Source organism: Apodemus sylvaticus, chromosome 12 (assembly GCF_947179515.1).
Source record: "Apodemus sylvaticus chromosome 12, mApoSyl1.1, whole genome shotgun sequence".
NCBI classification, from domain to species: domain Eukaryota; kingdom Metazoa; phylum Chordata; class Mammalia; order Rodentia; family Muridae; genus Apodemus; species Apodemus sylvaticus.
In genome coordinates, this window is record NC_067483.1 from 16,946,633 (window position 1) to 16,960,364 (window position 13,732).

At 47.8% G+C, this 13,732-nt stretch overlaps 1 protein-coding gene across 2 annotated transcripts in view; it reads left to right on the top strand.

Annotated features, from left to right (window-relative positions):
• Tnfrsf11a (TNF receptor superfamily member 11a) overlaps positions 1–13,732 on the top strand; it is a 61,730-nt gene that overhangs the window by 3,850 nt on the left and 44,148 nt on the right. The gene's annotated exons all lie outside the window — the stretch shown is intronic.

The window sequence follows — 13,732 nt, forward strand, 5'->3', positions numbered from 1 at the left end:
GCTGGGTTGATAGGACTTAAGATGCCTCTCCTCTTGCATCCCCTGGCCTCCTGGACTGCGATAGAAGCATTCTCCATGTCCGTCTGCTTTTCATTGTCTGCCCTGCAGTTGTTCCTACACCAGGAAAATGATAACAATGGAGTCTGTGAAGGTCAATAAATCACTGTTTTATGAGGCCCTGGAAAGGGGAGTCCCAGGCTAAGCTCTCTAGAGAATACTGTTTTGAGAAGGTGCAGAGTGAATTTTATCTGCTGTGGAAGTATCAGAAAAAAAGTCCCTTGTCGAATTTTCTTATTTTTGGAGTGCGAAGGGGAAAAGCGAGCCATTTTCCCACCTCAGGTGTTTGACGGGTTCTAGCAATGTCTGCGTTTCCTAGGTAACGTGAGTCTGTGCGCACACTGAGAGTCCTCGCCGCCCGGCTATTTCAGGCTTGGCATCTCCTCCTGACCCCCACCAAGAGCTAGTGGCGTCTTTTCTGCTTCCTGCAGCTGCCTGTGCTTCAGCTGCAAGGGCATCCGGCTGCCTTTACGTACTTTTACCACTGTGCGTCCCCGACCAAGAGACGGACTTCTAACTGGGCAGTTCTTCCAACTGTCGCTGCATCCCTGCCCGAGTTCACTGTAGGCTTCTTTCTGGGTGCTTGAGTCTCCACAGCTAGAAAGACAGTTGAAGTTCGGTTCATACTGTCTGCTGGCAAACACTGAGGCCAGAGGAACCAGGAAGGAGCTGTGGGCTTCAGCCAACAGGCTTGGTCCCTCCCAAGTTGGTGCTTTGAAGTTGGAAGTCCTGTGGGTATTTTCTGTCCTGATTCTGAGAGATGAATGAGGTGTGTTTCCTGCCCCTGTTCCCTTCCAGGCCTTATCCTCACCCCCACCCAATTCCTTACCCCTCCCGCCTCCCATTCCCAATGTGCCCAGTCTACCTCTGTCACCAGAGGGCTGGCTGATACTGCTGTTCTCACCGCAGCGTGTGAGAAGCAGCCCAAAGAACCCCCAGTCAGCATGTGGAAACACATTCTTTGCAGCTGCCCGATGACAGCTTTATATCTGCTTTCATTCTGGGGACTGCTACACGAAGCACCGGCCTTCAGCTATGAGCAGGGAGGGGAAATGTGTGACGTGCACACATTTAGTATAGCAAGATCAGCACCCCCTCCCACTTAGACACTGTAACAGGCTAAAAGGAGGCTAAAGACAAAGCCTCCTTATGAGGGCAGAACTGTAAGCATGTGAAGACGGCAGAACAGTTCCCGCGTGGATGCTAGGGAAGAGAGGCAGTCGCGAGTCTTTCTTCTGGAGTGGGTAATAATGGAAGGAGGCTCCTTGGTGGTGTGCCTTCTGGAACTCTGGAGGCCAGTGTTCCCAAATTCAAGGGCCTTAGGCAGGGAGAGAAGGCACGAGGCAAACCTCAAGTGCACGCAGAGCCGTTCAGATACGATCTTGCTGCTCGTGATCTGGAGAAAGACCTGACCAGATTTGGGTGTCGAGGGGAGGGGTAGCGAGGGCTGCTGTGGGCCAGCGAAGAGGCCTCTGCCTGCTTCAAGGAAGACCTAGAGGAGGCTCAAATCAGGTCAGGGCCATGCTGAGAGAGGAGTCGGGTGTAGGGGCGATTCTAGAGCTGCCAGCTCTGCCTGCTGGGGGTGCAGGTGGCAGAAGATGCTCTCAGACTTATTAAGACAGCAAGGAAGCGGCAGGGCAGAAGCGAGGCAAACTGCACGCCACTTGGATCCTGTCTTTCGCAACTTAGAAGTACTTGGTACAAACCAAAGCGTTTTTTAGGTTCATGTGAAATTGAACTTTCCTTAAAAAAAAAAAAAGGTGACATTTAAAGTGTTGACTTAGCGTATACTACCTAGAACTGAGATTCCCCAGTAAACATCTAAAGACCGTATGTTAGTTCTGGAATCTACAGAGCCATTTCCTGCCCTAGGGGTGTGTAAGGATGAGACAGGCAGGATAAAGGTCCCACTGTGAAAGAAGGGACAGAGACAGGCAGGGAGTAATCTCCCGAGGGCACAGCATCCTAACAGGTGTGACGCGACCCCTGGCTCCCCAGCAGCCCCAGGGCCATCACCTGCCTCCTAAACATTGGTGGACAAGGATGTTTATATTGGACTAGGACTCTCACTCAGTTGTGTGTGCCTTTTCCTGGCAGGTTGCTGTTGCTTTCCTCTCTGCCTACCACCTCCCAGATTCCACTAAGAAAAAAATTCCTAAGCCAGCAGGTGACAGGGAAGTCCTTGGCAAGCTTCAGAAAAAAACTGACCAAAAAAAAAAAAAAAGAAAAATGACCAACCCAAAACAAACAAATGAAGCTAATTCCATTTCCCGCTCACAGTGTCAGGAGCACAAGGGCCACTTCCTTGAGCTGGCAGAAATCTGAAGACTTTCCATCAAAAATGAGGAAGAAAAACTCTAGCTTTGGTGCATGTGCCGCCTAAACTGCAAACAGGGAAACGGGGCGTGGCCTTGCCTCCAGTCCGCAAGGGGCGGGCTCTGTCGGGCCAGGATTTTTTCCATCTCCCAAGTGGGAAGTGGAGCACTTCTGTATAGTTTTGATTACTTATCTTATTTTACTTTACTTACCTTTTCTTCTCCTGTGAGGTACGTGTACACAGTATGTGTGTACACAGCATGTGCGCACACATGTATGTGCACACGCCGGCCAGCGGGGGACGTTGAATGTCCTGATCTGTCAGTCTCTGCCTTGTTCTTTGGAAACAGTTCTCCCTTACCCTGGAGTGGGACTGGCAGCCTGAAAACCAAGCCAGTCCTTCGTTCTTCCGCTTCGCGTTTGTGGCGCTGGAGTACAGACACGTGAGGCCCCGCCGGACTTTATTACCTAGGCCTGGGCTCTGAACCAGCGCCCCACGCGTATGCAGCGACACTGCCCCTCTCTCGCTCCTTCTAGCTAACTCAGTTGCGGAGCTGGGACCGACTTGAAAGTGCTTATAACACAGCAGTTGCCAAAGCCCGTCCGGGCCTCTCACCACCTTCTCCCAGCAAACCTGATCAAAGCAGGGAGCGGCTGAGTGGGTTTCATGAAAATGCCCGTGCTAAGTGATGTGTTAACGGATGTGACTACCGAGCTGGTTGAAGCACTTGCCAGGAGGGGTTGTTGACCCCTCCTGTGTATCACACGTGTGCGAGCTTTATCTGTCTCACCCACGCCACTAGCCAGGAAGATATAGAAACTGAGACATACACAGGTTAGGAAATGCGCCTGTGATTACACAACTGGCTAGGGGCAAAGGTAGGACTCCTTCCAGACATGCGCTCTGGGGGCCATTAGCATAACCCCTCGGGTGAACACCTCGCTGGGTCCTCTGTGACAAGACAGAGAATGCAGAGAGAAGCCTACTGCGGTCAGTGTGGGACAGAAGCAAGCTCTCAGAGGACCTAAATTCTAATCCCCTGTTCCAAAGGAGGGTGTGGTTGCATGTTTTGTAATCCAGCTACCGAGAAGGCAGGACTAGGAGAGTCCTGGGTTCTGGCCAGCCAGCCAGTGTAGCCAGCCAATGATCTCCAGGATCAGTGAGGCACCCTGTCTCAAACCCTTCAGGTGGAAACTACAGAGATATCTCGTGGGTACAAGTGCTTCTTGAACAATCATACAGACCCACGTTCAGTGCCCAGCGCTCACACAACAAGCCAGGCATCTCGTGCACACCTGTGTCCCCAACCCCAGTGCATCCACTGGACTCAGGAGGATTGCTGGGACCTGCTACCTTCTAGTCTGGCTGAGAACATGTGAGTCCAGAAATCGGTGAAGCACTACCACAAAGGAATAGGTGGAGAGTGATAGAAGAGGTCACGTGACACCATCTTCTGGCCTCTGTGCATGCAGCAGGTATGTGTACCCACACCCACATGCCCTAGAACGCATGGTAACATATTCACAAACCTCAAAATTAAAGATGTAAAGTGACTAAGGAAAACATCTGGTGTTGACCTCTGGTTTCTATGTGAACCTGCATACACACACACACACACACACCACACACACACACACACACACACACACACACAAACACACACATGAATGATTGGACAGAAATGAATTTGTTTATGTTCTGGAAGATCATTTCTTGGGTCTGTGTTCTCTAGTAGAGGATGTGTTTTTTGAGGAATTTCTGGAAGTATTAATTAGCAGAAATGAAAATGTCCCCTTTTATGGCCACAAGAGATAAAGGTGCCCACTGTACTGTGTGCCAGTTGACCCCTGACTCAGAAGGCAAAGAACTGTGACTCACAGAATCCTCCCCGCTACTTCCTCAGGCACAGGCGCCCCTGAGTCCTCTGCCCCGCAACACCAGAAGCAAACTGTGCGAAGCCATGATGACTCTGCCCTTCTGCCACCCCCAGCACAGGCCTCATTCCTGTCACACTCACAGACCAAGACACCTGTAGTGACACTGTATACTGGCCCTATTGCCACCCAACCTACACACACACATTACCTGATAGACTTGGGGTTAGTTCTAAGACCTCACGTAGTCTTCTGTCTGGGGGTTGGGGGGACATGTCTGGGCTCATGAGCTTTTGGAGGAAATTAAATTCCATTTCCCAAAGTTCTTTGTGCCTTAGCCTCATAATTACAATGAGTTTGAGTACACCTTCTGGGATCATTCCCCTCCATTGACGACTTGACTTGGTTTAGAGTTTCTAGGCCTGTAACTGGGCACTTGTGTGAGAAAAGTTGCAAAGAGTCCCAGAGGTTGGGCACTCCCTAACGTGGGCAGCGCAGTCTACACTTGGAGGCCACCGTCCCCAGCTCTGCCTCCCAGCCCATGAGGTGGACTGACTACCGTGTTCCAACAAAGCTTTCCAGTCTCAAAGGCCCTCTGAACTGTGAAGGAAAATGAATCTTTCCCCTTGCGTTGTCCTGTCAGGTGTTTTGTTCAGAACAGTGATTCAAAGGAACTAACATATCTCCTTTGACATGAGGCTCTATGTTGATGTCTCTGTGTAGTGCCTTCCATCACTGACATTTTGTTTTAGTTCCCTGAAAGGCATCCTCAGGGTAGTATGTGATGGTTGTGGAGAGAGAACATGTAGAGAATGGTAGGGAACACTCTGGGTCAGTCTCGGTCCCTCAATTCTCTGGGAGCTGGCTGACGCCCATGAGGATGACACAGGTGCTATGAAAAGCCAGCCTCTGACAGCGGAAGGCAAAATGCAGGCAGGACAATCACATTCACCGTGGCCATATCTGGACTTGAATACAAGTGTGCTTGAAAACTCATCCCATTAATTTCTAATGGTCAAAAAATCTGAGATTGAAAAGACAAGACAACAAAAACATTGCCCTCTTCTCAACAGCCAGGTTTAATCTTTGAATTTAACCTGAAGACTAAGTTATTGGGACCTAATCTGTCTGTAAAAATGACAAATGGCCAAATCCCCAGAACACATAGCTAGTGGGCATGACTATATAGAGCTGTCCTCTTGGGTGAGGGAGGGCAGGACAGGAGACCCAGCCTCTCTGTGCTAAGAGTAAGTGTATGGACCAGGTCATAGGCTGAACCAGAGGCCATCTGACAAGCAAAAAAGGACAACATTTAATTGGGGGCTGGTTTACAAGTTCAAAGGTTCAGTCCATTATCATCAAGGTAGGAACATGACAGCATCCAGGCAGATATGAGGCTGGAGGAGCTGAGAGTTCTACCTCTTCCTCTGAAGACTGCAAGCAGAATATTAGTTTCTAGGAAGCTAGGATGAGGGTCTTAAAGCCCACACCCACAGTGACACACCTACTCCAACAGGACCATACCTTCTAATAGTGTTACTCCTTGGGCCCAGCATATACAAACCAGCATACACCAAGGATGATAGAACTTGCTTAGCATCTATTACATCCAAGGTTCTCAACCTATGGGTAGCGACCCTTTTGGGGAGTCAAATGACCCTTTTCACAGGAGTCACATATCAGATATGTACATTATGATTCATGGTAGCAGGAAAATTACACTTACGAAGTATCAACAAAGTAATGTTATGATTGGGGACACCACAGCACGAGAAACTGTATTAAAAGATCGCAGCATTAGGAAGGTTGAGAAACCACTGTATTACAGGTACACTTTGTCCCTTATGTCAACAGACATGTACATACCCAAATTCCAGGGGCTTGAGGTGGTCAGGAGGGCCCAGTGAGAATACTTTGAGTATATCTTACTGGCTTCTGGAAACAGAGTTCTGAAGGCATAGTCTAAGCATATACATTGACAGGAGGTAAACACTTGAAAAGCAATCATAAAATATCAAAGAAGCTGGAGCAGGGGAAGCCTCAGTTGGGAAGACCACCCATCCAGCCTGGTAGGTGAAGGGAGAGCAGAGTTAAGAAACATGATCAAGATGCGTGATTTCACATCTCAGTTTGGAAGCCTATAAGGAAGACCTTAGAGTTTCTGGGAGAAATGTATAGGTCAGACTGTGCTCTAGATCAAGAGTCCCGGGCCAGGCTGCTAAGAGGAAGTGCAAGGAGTGACTAAAGGCGGGGCTGAGCAAGGCCCTGGCGTCTGGAGAGGTTGGCCTTCAGCTTGGTCTTTGATGTCACCCTGACCTGTCATTCAGATCGTCAATTTAGGAACATAAAGTCTCAGGTCTCCTCCAAATCTTCTGGATCAGAATCCGCCACTTCATGATTCTCGTGTGACCCCATGAATTGGAGGAGGTCTGAATTTCACCCTGAGACCAGGAGCAGCAGCAGTGGCATGGACAACTGAGGCAGTCCCTTCCTTGGCCCCTTTAAGCATTTATGACCACAACAACTTGATGCATCCTGAGAATGGAAGAAAGGCCTAGAAGCATCCTGGGTGTCAGGGGGCCATTGAGCTCCTAGAAGTCATTGGCTTTTACTGCATAGGAAAAGTTTTCATCTCAAATAAAATATTAAAGAAAGCAGTCAGGGTGGCAAAGGAGAGAAAAGGTCAGCTCTCACACGAGAGGATAAAGGAGCATTCATGGGCCCTGGGAATCACATGGAGAGAAGCACAAGTCCAATCCCTAATCACTGTGATTAGAAACAACCTTCTTTGAACATCTTCCGGGTATCCCACAGCTGAGAACTTTGTACTCTTCCTCTCTGAAAAAAGGACAAAATTGAAAGTTTTGAACTGCGAGAATTCTTTTTCCCTCAAACCATTTATTTTATTTTCGAGGAGCAGAGATACTAAAAAGCACAATACAGAATGTAAGAAAGAAGGCTGAGCAGAATCAGCAGACCTTTGATAGGTAGGGGCCTGCCAGTCTTTTTCTTTAAATAATGTCTCTTCAGTGAGAGTGGTCCAGGGCAACGATACTGATAGGTCCAATAAAAACCAGCTTTCAAAGTAATGTGTAAAGCCAATAGGGTAACAAAATGGTAACTGTGTGTCTTAATTACTTTTCTATTGCTATGATTAATTACCACGACCAAGACAAATCATAAATGAAAGCATTTAATTGGGGGCTTGTTTACAGTTTCGGATGGTGAGTCCATGGCCGTCATTGTGTGGAGCATGGCAGCAGGCAGACAGGCATGGTGCTGAGAAGGAGCTGAGAGATTACACAGTGAAGGCAACTGTGGGGCACTGAGGGAGAGCTAAATGGAATGGAGTGGGCTTCCAAAATCTCAAAACCCATTCCCATTGCCATACCTCCTCCAACAAGTCCACGCCTCCTCAGCCTTCCCGAACAGTTCCACCCACTGGAACCAAGTTGAAACATATGAGCTGATGAGCGCTGTTCTCATTAAAATCACAACATTATGCAAAGACCTTTGGTGGGTTACATTAACTCGTTCTAAGGATTTATTTTTAAAAGCAAATGTGACCTTTATCAGATTTTTTTTCTGCGCATGATATATTTTTCACAAAAACATTTTGGCAAAATAGTTGACACATATGATTTTGTGTTATATGTATTTTGTCATGATTATCAGTTACGGTATAAAATTTTGTGGCAATTTGTCTTAGTCTATTTTGTGTTGCTCCAAGGAAATGATAGAGTCGGGGAACTTTGTATGGGAAAGGATTCACTTGGTTCATGGTTTTGTTAGCTAGACAGTCTAACTAGCACGACAAGTGCCCCGCTGGCTGTATCCTAGCAATGTAGATGGCATCTCATAGTCAGGGAGTACTCAAAAGCAGTAAGGATCAAGTGTCTTCAGAGGAGGCCCAACAGCAGGAGAGGAAGCGAGAGACCCAGAAGGGCTTTGCTTTTGTAACAACCTTGTGTTTTGAGAAATAATCTGTTCCCATAAGACCCAAACCACTTAGGGAACCAATGTTAGCATCTTCACAAGGCTGCATCACTCACCCTCTTCTCACGAGGAAGTTATATTGGAGAATTAAGCCTCAAATGAGTTTGAAGGAACCAATCACCTTCAAAGGAGAACAGGGAGGCTGTGATTCCTGCCTGGTAAAGAAAATGACATCGCATACCTGTGTATGCAGGGTGATGGCTATAGCTAATGTGCTCTTAGCAAGGATACACATTCTTGATATAGAGTCACTGAAGAGAGGCCAGGAAAGGTGCAACCTGGGTTACAATTGGAGACCCCAGGAATGGCAGGGTCAGGGGTGTCTGTCAAGAGCGTAATAGAGTTGAGCTGAGCCTATTGCTCAAGCTGTGCGAGCCAATGGGAGAGCTGGAAAACCGAGCCGCCTGCCAGTGGGAGGCACAAGATCATGAGTGAGTTCCGCACGTTGGAATCTGGATTCATACCGTGGTTTCAATTAAATCTGACAGTTTTTATGCCTGTTTTTGTTTTCCATTTTAGAATATGAAACTATGTTTTTTATTATTTTTTTAAAGAGCCCAGAACTGAGAGATGTTAAATTTTTAAAAGAGACCTTAGAGATTTTAAATGTTGAATTTTTTAAAGACTCTGGGATTTTTAGAGCTGTACTGTATTTAATATTATGATATCAACATGAAGTCTTGGGTATGGTTTAACAGTGATGTGTATGCATGTCAAGCTGACAAAGGGTAGATTGTGCTGGTTGGTTTTACTGTCAAATTTAAGGAACCTGGATTCACCAGGGAAGGAGGCTCTGTGACTGTATCTGTGCGAGATTGTCTTGATTGGTGATTAATGCCACTGCGGGTGACGTAATCTCTAAGCAGAAGACCCTGCGCTACATAAAAGAGCGAGTAGAGCATGAGTTTGGGAGTGAGCTAGAGAATTAGCCAACGTGCAGCATCCCTCTGTGGTGTCTGCCTCCGAGTTTCTGCTTTGAGTTCCTGCTTCTCCTGATGAGGGGCTGTGTCCTGAGGAGTTATAAGCTGAAGTAAACCCCTCCCTCTTTCGCGTTGCTTTGGTCATGGTGCTGAGAGCAACAGTAGAACAACACACACTGACTATTATAAAACAATAGTAGAAAATAACAAGATAAATCGTTGAAGATACAGGGACGCTGGGACCCTTTGCTGGTGTGACGTAAGGTGCGGCAGGCCCCATGGGAACTCTTCCGAAAGCTAAGCCTAGACTCGTGTGATTCGTGATTAGGGATGGCGTGATTTCCAGCCACACTCCCAAGACTGAAAACACACTCAATTGTACTTGCGTGCCGTTGTTCTTCAAAGCATGGTTGACTGTAAAGGAGGTAGAAAAGACCCAAATATACATCACAGATGGGTAAGTAAACAGAATGTGGCATGCCCACATGGTAGACTATTATCTAGTCATATAAGTGAGGCTACATACATGATACAGTGTGACAAGCCTTGACTATATCCTGAGTGACACAGACAAACACCTAAGAATGAACACTGTGTGATTCCATGTCTGTAGAAGACGTCGTGAGGCAGGCAGAAGAGGGGAGGAAGCAGTTCTTTATGGTAATAGTGGTTCTCTCTGGGAAGATGAAAATGTTCTGCAAAAAGGCAGACTAATGTTGGACACTGTTGGAATTCTAGTAAGTGGCGCTGACTGTGCATTTTAAATGGTTAAAATGGCAACTTTTAGTTTGCCATGATTAACGTTTTAAAAACGTTTATTTGCATTTATTTTATGCTGACTTTATTTCTATGTCTTAAGTATCGTTTACATTCAATGACTGGAGACTCCTTGTCTGAACCTTTCAGTTGAGAATTCTCTGCATTCTAAGCATGTGCAGCATTCGTTTTGGGCCACCAACCCTGTGTCCGTCCGTCCCACTGTTTGGCCCGGCTGCACCTGCCTCCTCTACCATTTTATCACCCAAACGACACACGTTGCTTTTTAAAAGTCACATCTTGCAGATACTTTTCGGGTGCCTTTTCAGGTATCTCTTTCTTTGATGGTCTGGGCAGATTCACAGACATTCTTAAAGCGACCATGAAGATTTGAGCCCTCAGGCCGCATGACTTTGCAGGGATTTTTAGGTCAAGAGAGTGGTGAACCATCTTTCCCAAGAGGCTCAGGCTGCATCATAAAACACGCTTTCCTGTAAATTACCCACGGAATGCTTAGAACACCAAAGGAAGGACAACACAAGAGTCAGCTCCTGAAGTTCCTAATGGAACCCAGCAGTCGCTGCTGGAATGTTTGCTCCAGACAACCTTTGCCCTCTGGTCCTCTCTCTCAGAGCTCAGGATCCTAATTCTTTAGTTGTCCGGAAGGACTACCACCAACTTGCTGCCTGTTGTGTCTTAGCAGCCTTTATGGTGTGATTTGAGATGTTACTCAAGAGACACGACTCTCCCCCACAGTGCCTTTGCCATCCTGCCCTGGAAGGCCATGAGTCTGCGCATTCTCCTCGGCCCAGGTTCAGCCCTGCATCTGTCCGCCCCGTCAGCGTCCGTTTCCCTCCTCCTGTCCCAGCACACACCTCTCCAGGGAAGGTCTGGACTCCAGTCAGCCCGTGCCTGGACCATGCTTGTTTTCCCCTTCCCTTCACATCCTCGGCACTTGGTGGGATTAGTGGATCTCTCCAGTGCTCCGTCGCTGTGGGGACTCTGCTAGCCTTCCATCCTGCCCTTGTGCCTGTGTCTACCTGGTAATAAAGCTTTGTGAGGGCAGAGACAGGCCTGCCTGTCAGTGAGTCACTATTGTAGCCAATATTGGGAGCTCAGCACAGATGCCTTTGGCCATGTGGTAGTAACAGATTATAAAAGAGAAGGCAATCTCTTGCTAAACCCAGATTAGATCAAACTCAGACATGAAAAACAAAATTAAATTAAAAAACAAAAACAAACAAACAAACAACAAAATGGCCTTTTCTTATTACTTGTAGAGAGAATACATAAACGATCGCCCAGCCCCTCTACTGGAATAGTTTCTATGTGGGGAGAAATCTCTGTAATTTTCAGTGCCACCAGTAGGAGCTGTGCAGCCGGGACGAAAGGCCTCCAAGTTGAAGGCCCTGGACACACATTCATCCAAGGCGTTTATGATCAGGGTAATTACAGGGTTTGTGAGGGCCATGACTGCCTTCACAGCATTCTTGAAGTTTATCTTTTCACACTGTACTTAACACAAATAGTTTAGTCACACTTGACTAGGAGATTTTCATTCAAGAGCTGCGAGTCAAAATGTATTCATTTGAAATGGATTATTTGTTGAACACTCAGGGAGTGGTGGAATTCTCTGTGTTTGGGGGTTTGCAGTACTGTGGATGGAGGCCAGAGCTTTCCTGTTCTGGGGAGCACCCTCGTACCAGCCCCTCGCTGCCTCTCTCTTTCTGAATCTACTACTTCTGTGGCTTCTCTCTGGTACGAGGCTGGAACAACCTGGGGCTCCACGTTCCCAGAGGTTCTGTGAGTTGGTGGTCTCTCGGGTAGGTGAGCATGGGGAGTACTCGGTGGCCTCCGAATGCGCCCCTGCTTTCCCTGTGGTAGGCTGGTGGTGTAGCCTGGTTTCCATGGGTGTCTCTGCAATGCGTTGGAGAAATGTGAAGTGCAATTTTTGTTTATACAAAAGAAAAGTGAGTCTTAATTTTTCCTCCACATCGGTAAGATTGAGAAATTGTCTGTAAAGGTTTACTTAAAGTGAGACCGTCTAGCCGGGGATCTGATCATAACTTGATCAGTGTCTTACTTAACGAGAGTCAAGAAGAGATAGGAACCGAGCAGTGGCTTTATCAGATGTACTGGGTAAACTCGTGCCCACACCTAGTTATTCTCACACAACTGATTGAAGCCCAGACACAAAGTGACGGAAGTGACTCGGCCACTCGTGAGGGCCTCTGGGAGACATGTCACAAGCTCGGCCCCGTGAAGTCAGTCCTACCTCTTGTTTTGAAATCATGCTTTGTAAATCAGGAGTCTTTGCCCTGGTTGTGTCCCGAAACCCTCCGTTCTACAGCTCCTGTCTTCCGGATCCTCGTTTAAAATAAAGAAAGCAAGTGCACACAGGGACACGTCAGGCCTTCAGACTTCCTTCTCAGACCTCTGGTGACACACCTTTCTTTTGTGCCAGCAGGAAGGAGTGGGTGGAGGGAATTTATATTGACTAGGTCTGCTCAGGTGTGCAAGGAAACACTGGTCTGTGGCAACCAGGCCCAATACGATGGCTGCTAAGCAACCCTGTTCCCACATCCACTGGAAACGGCGGTCTCGGACCACCACGACGGGCTTTTGTGGAGTCACTATGGGCCTTTATCACACCCAACTCTGAGGGCAGCAGGATGGACAGAATTAGGAACAGTGTTGTGCACACTGGGAATTTTTTAATTTTTTGCATTTTGATCCTCAAATTATAATAATGTAGCACTGGGCATTGTTCTGTCCAGACCAAATTGGAAGCCCATCCCAAGACCACCGAGCACGCCCTTGGAGGCCCTCTGACCAGACAGGCCCCAGTCACCGTACCCCTGCCCACTGTGAGTTCTCCAGCACAGTCTCACAGTCTCTACATTGTATCTGGTCAGATTTGATATTCACCATATTTAATTTTTCTTTTAAAAAAAAAAGGCCCATCTGACTTCTGGGCTACAGAGTCGTTTCCACTTCCTTTTAAAAACATTTAGCCAGAAACCATGATGGTGGGATGCCATCCTTGCACGTGCAGACACGTGACATCCAGTTGCCAGCCAGCATGAGCACCTGTCTGGCCTCCCAGAGGCTGGGCTCCTTCCCCAGCATTGCAAAGAATGCCAACAGTCAAGCAAACACAACACAGTAAACCGAAAGGCTAAATGAAACTTCCTGAGGAAACCACGAAGAAGGCAAACCTGGAAGGCCGCCTGGCCATCGCAGGCCGAGGGTGTGCGTGCCGGCTTAGTGATACAGCTGCTTGTGAGGGGGACACTTTGTCCTCCCCGGCCATCTCCTCAGCTGGCAGAGGGAAAGATGACAGAAAGAAATGAGGGGTGAGGGATGAGAGCGGCCATCTTGTCTTTAATCCCATCACGTGGGTAGCAGAGGCAGGCAAAGCTCCGTGAGCGCCCGGCCAAAGAGAGAAAAGGTAAGGACATAAAGAAATACAAAGGGCCGGGTGTGGTGACGCACGCCTGCAATCCCAGCACTTGGGGGGCAGAGGCAGGTGGATTTCTGAGTTCAAGGCCAGCCTGGTCTACAGAGTGAGTTCCAGGACAGGACCACACAGAGAAACCCTGTCTTGAAAAACAAAAAAAGAAATACAAAGGAAGGACCCGCAGGTAGGTCTGGAGGAAGAGACGGTTGTTACAGATAGCCAGAGGCAGGGACATCTGGGAGAGTGCAGTGTGATCATGGCCATGTGAAGGGGGAGGGGAGAGCCAAACCAAGAGGCTAGGATGGTGAAGGATAGACAAAAATGACCAGGTAACCAAAATGGCTGTATTATG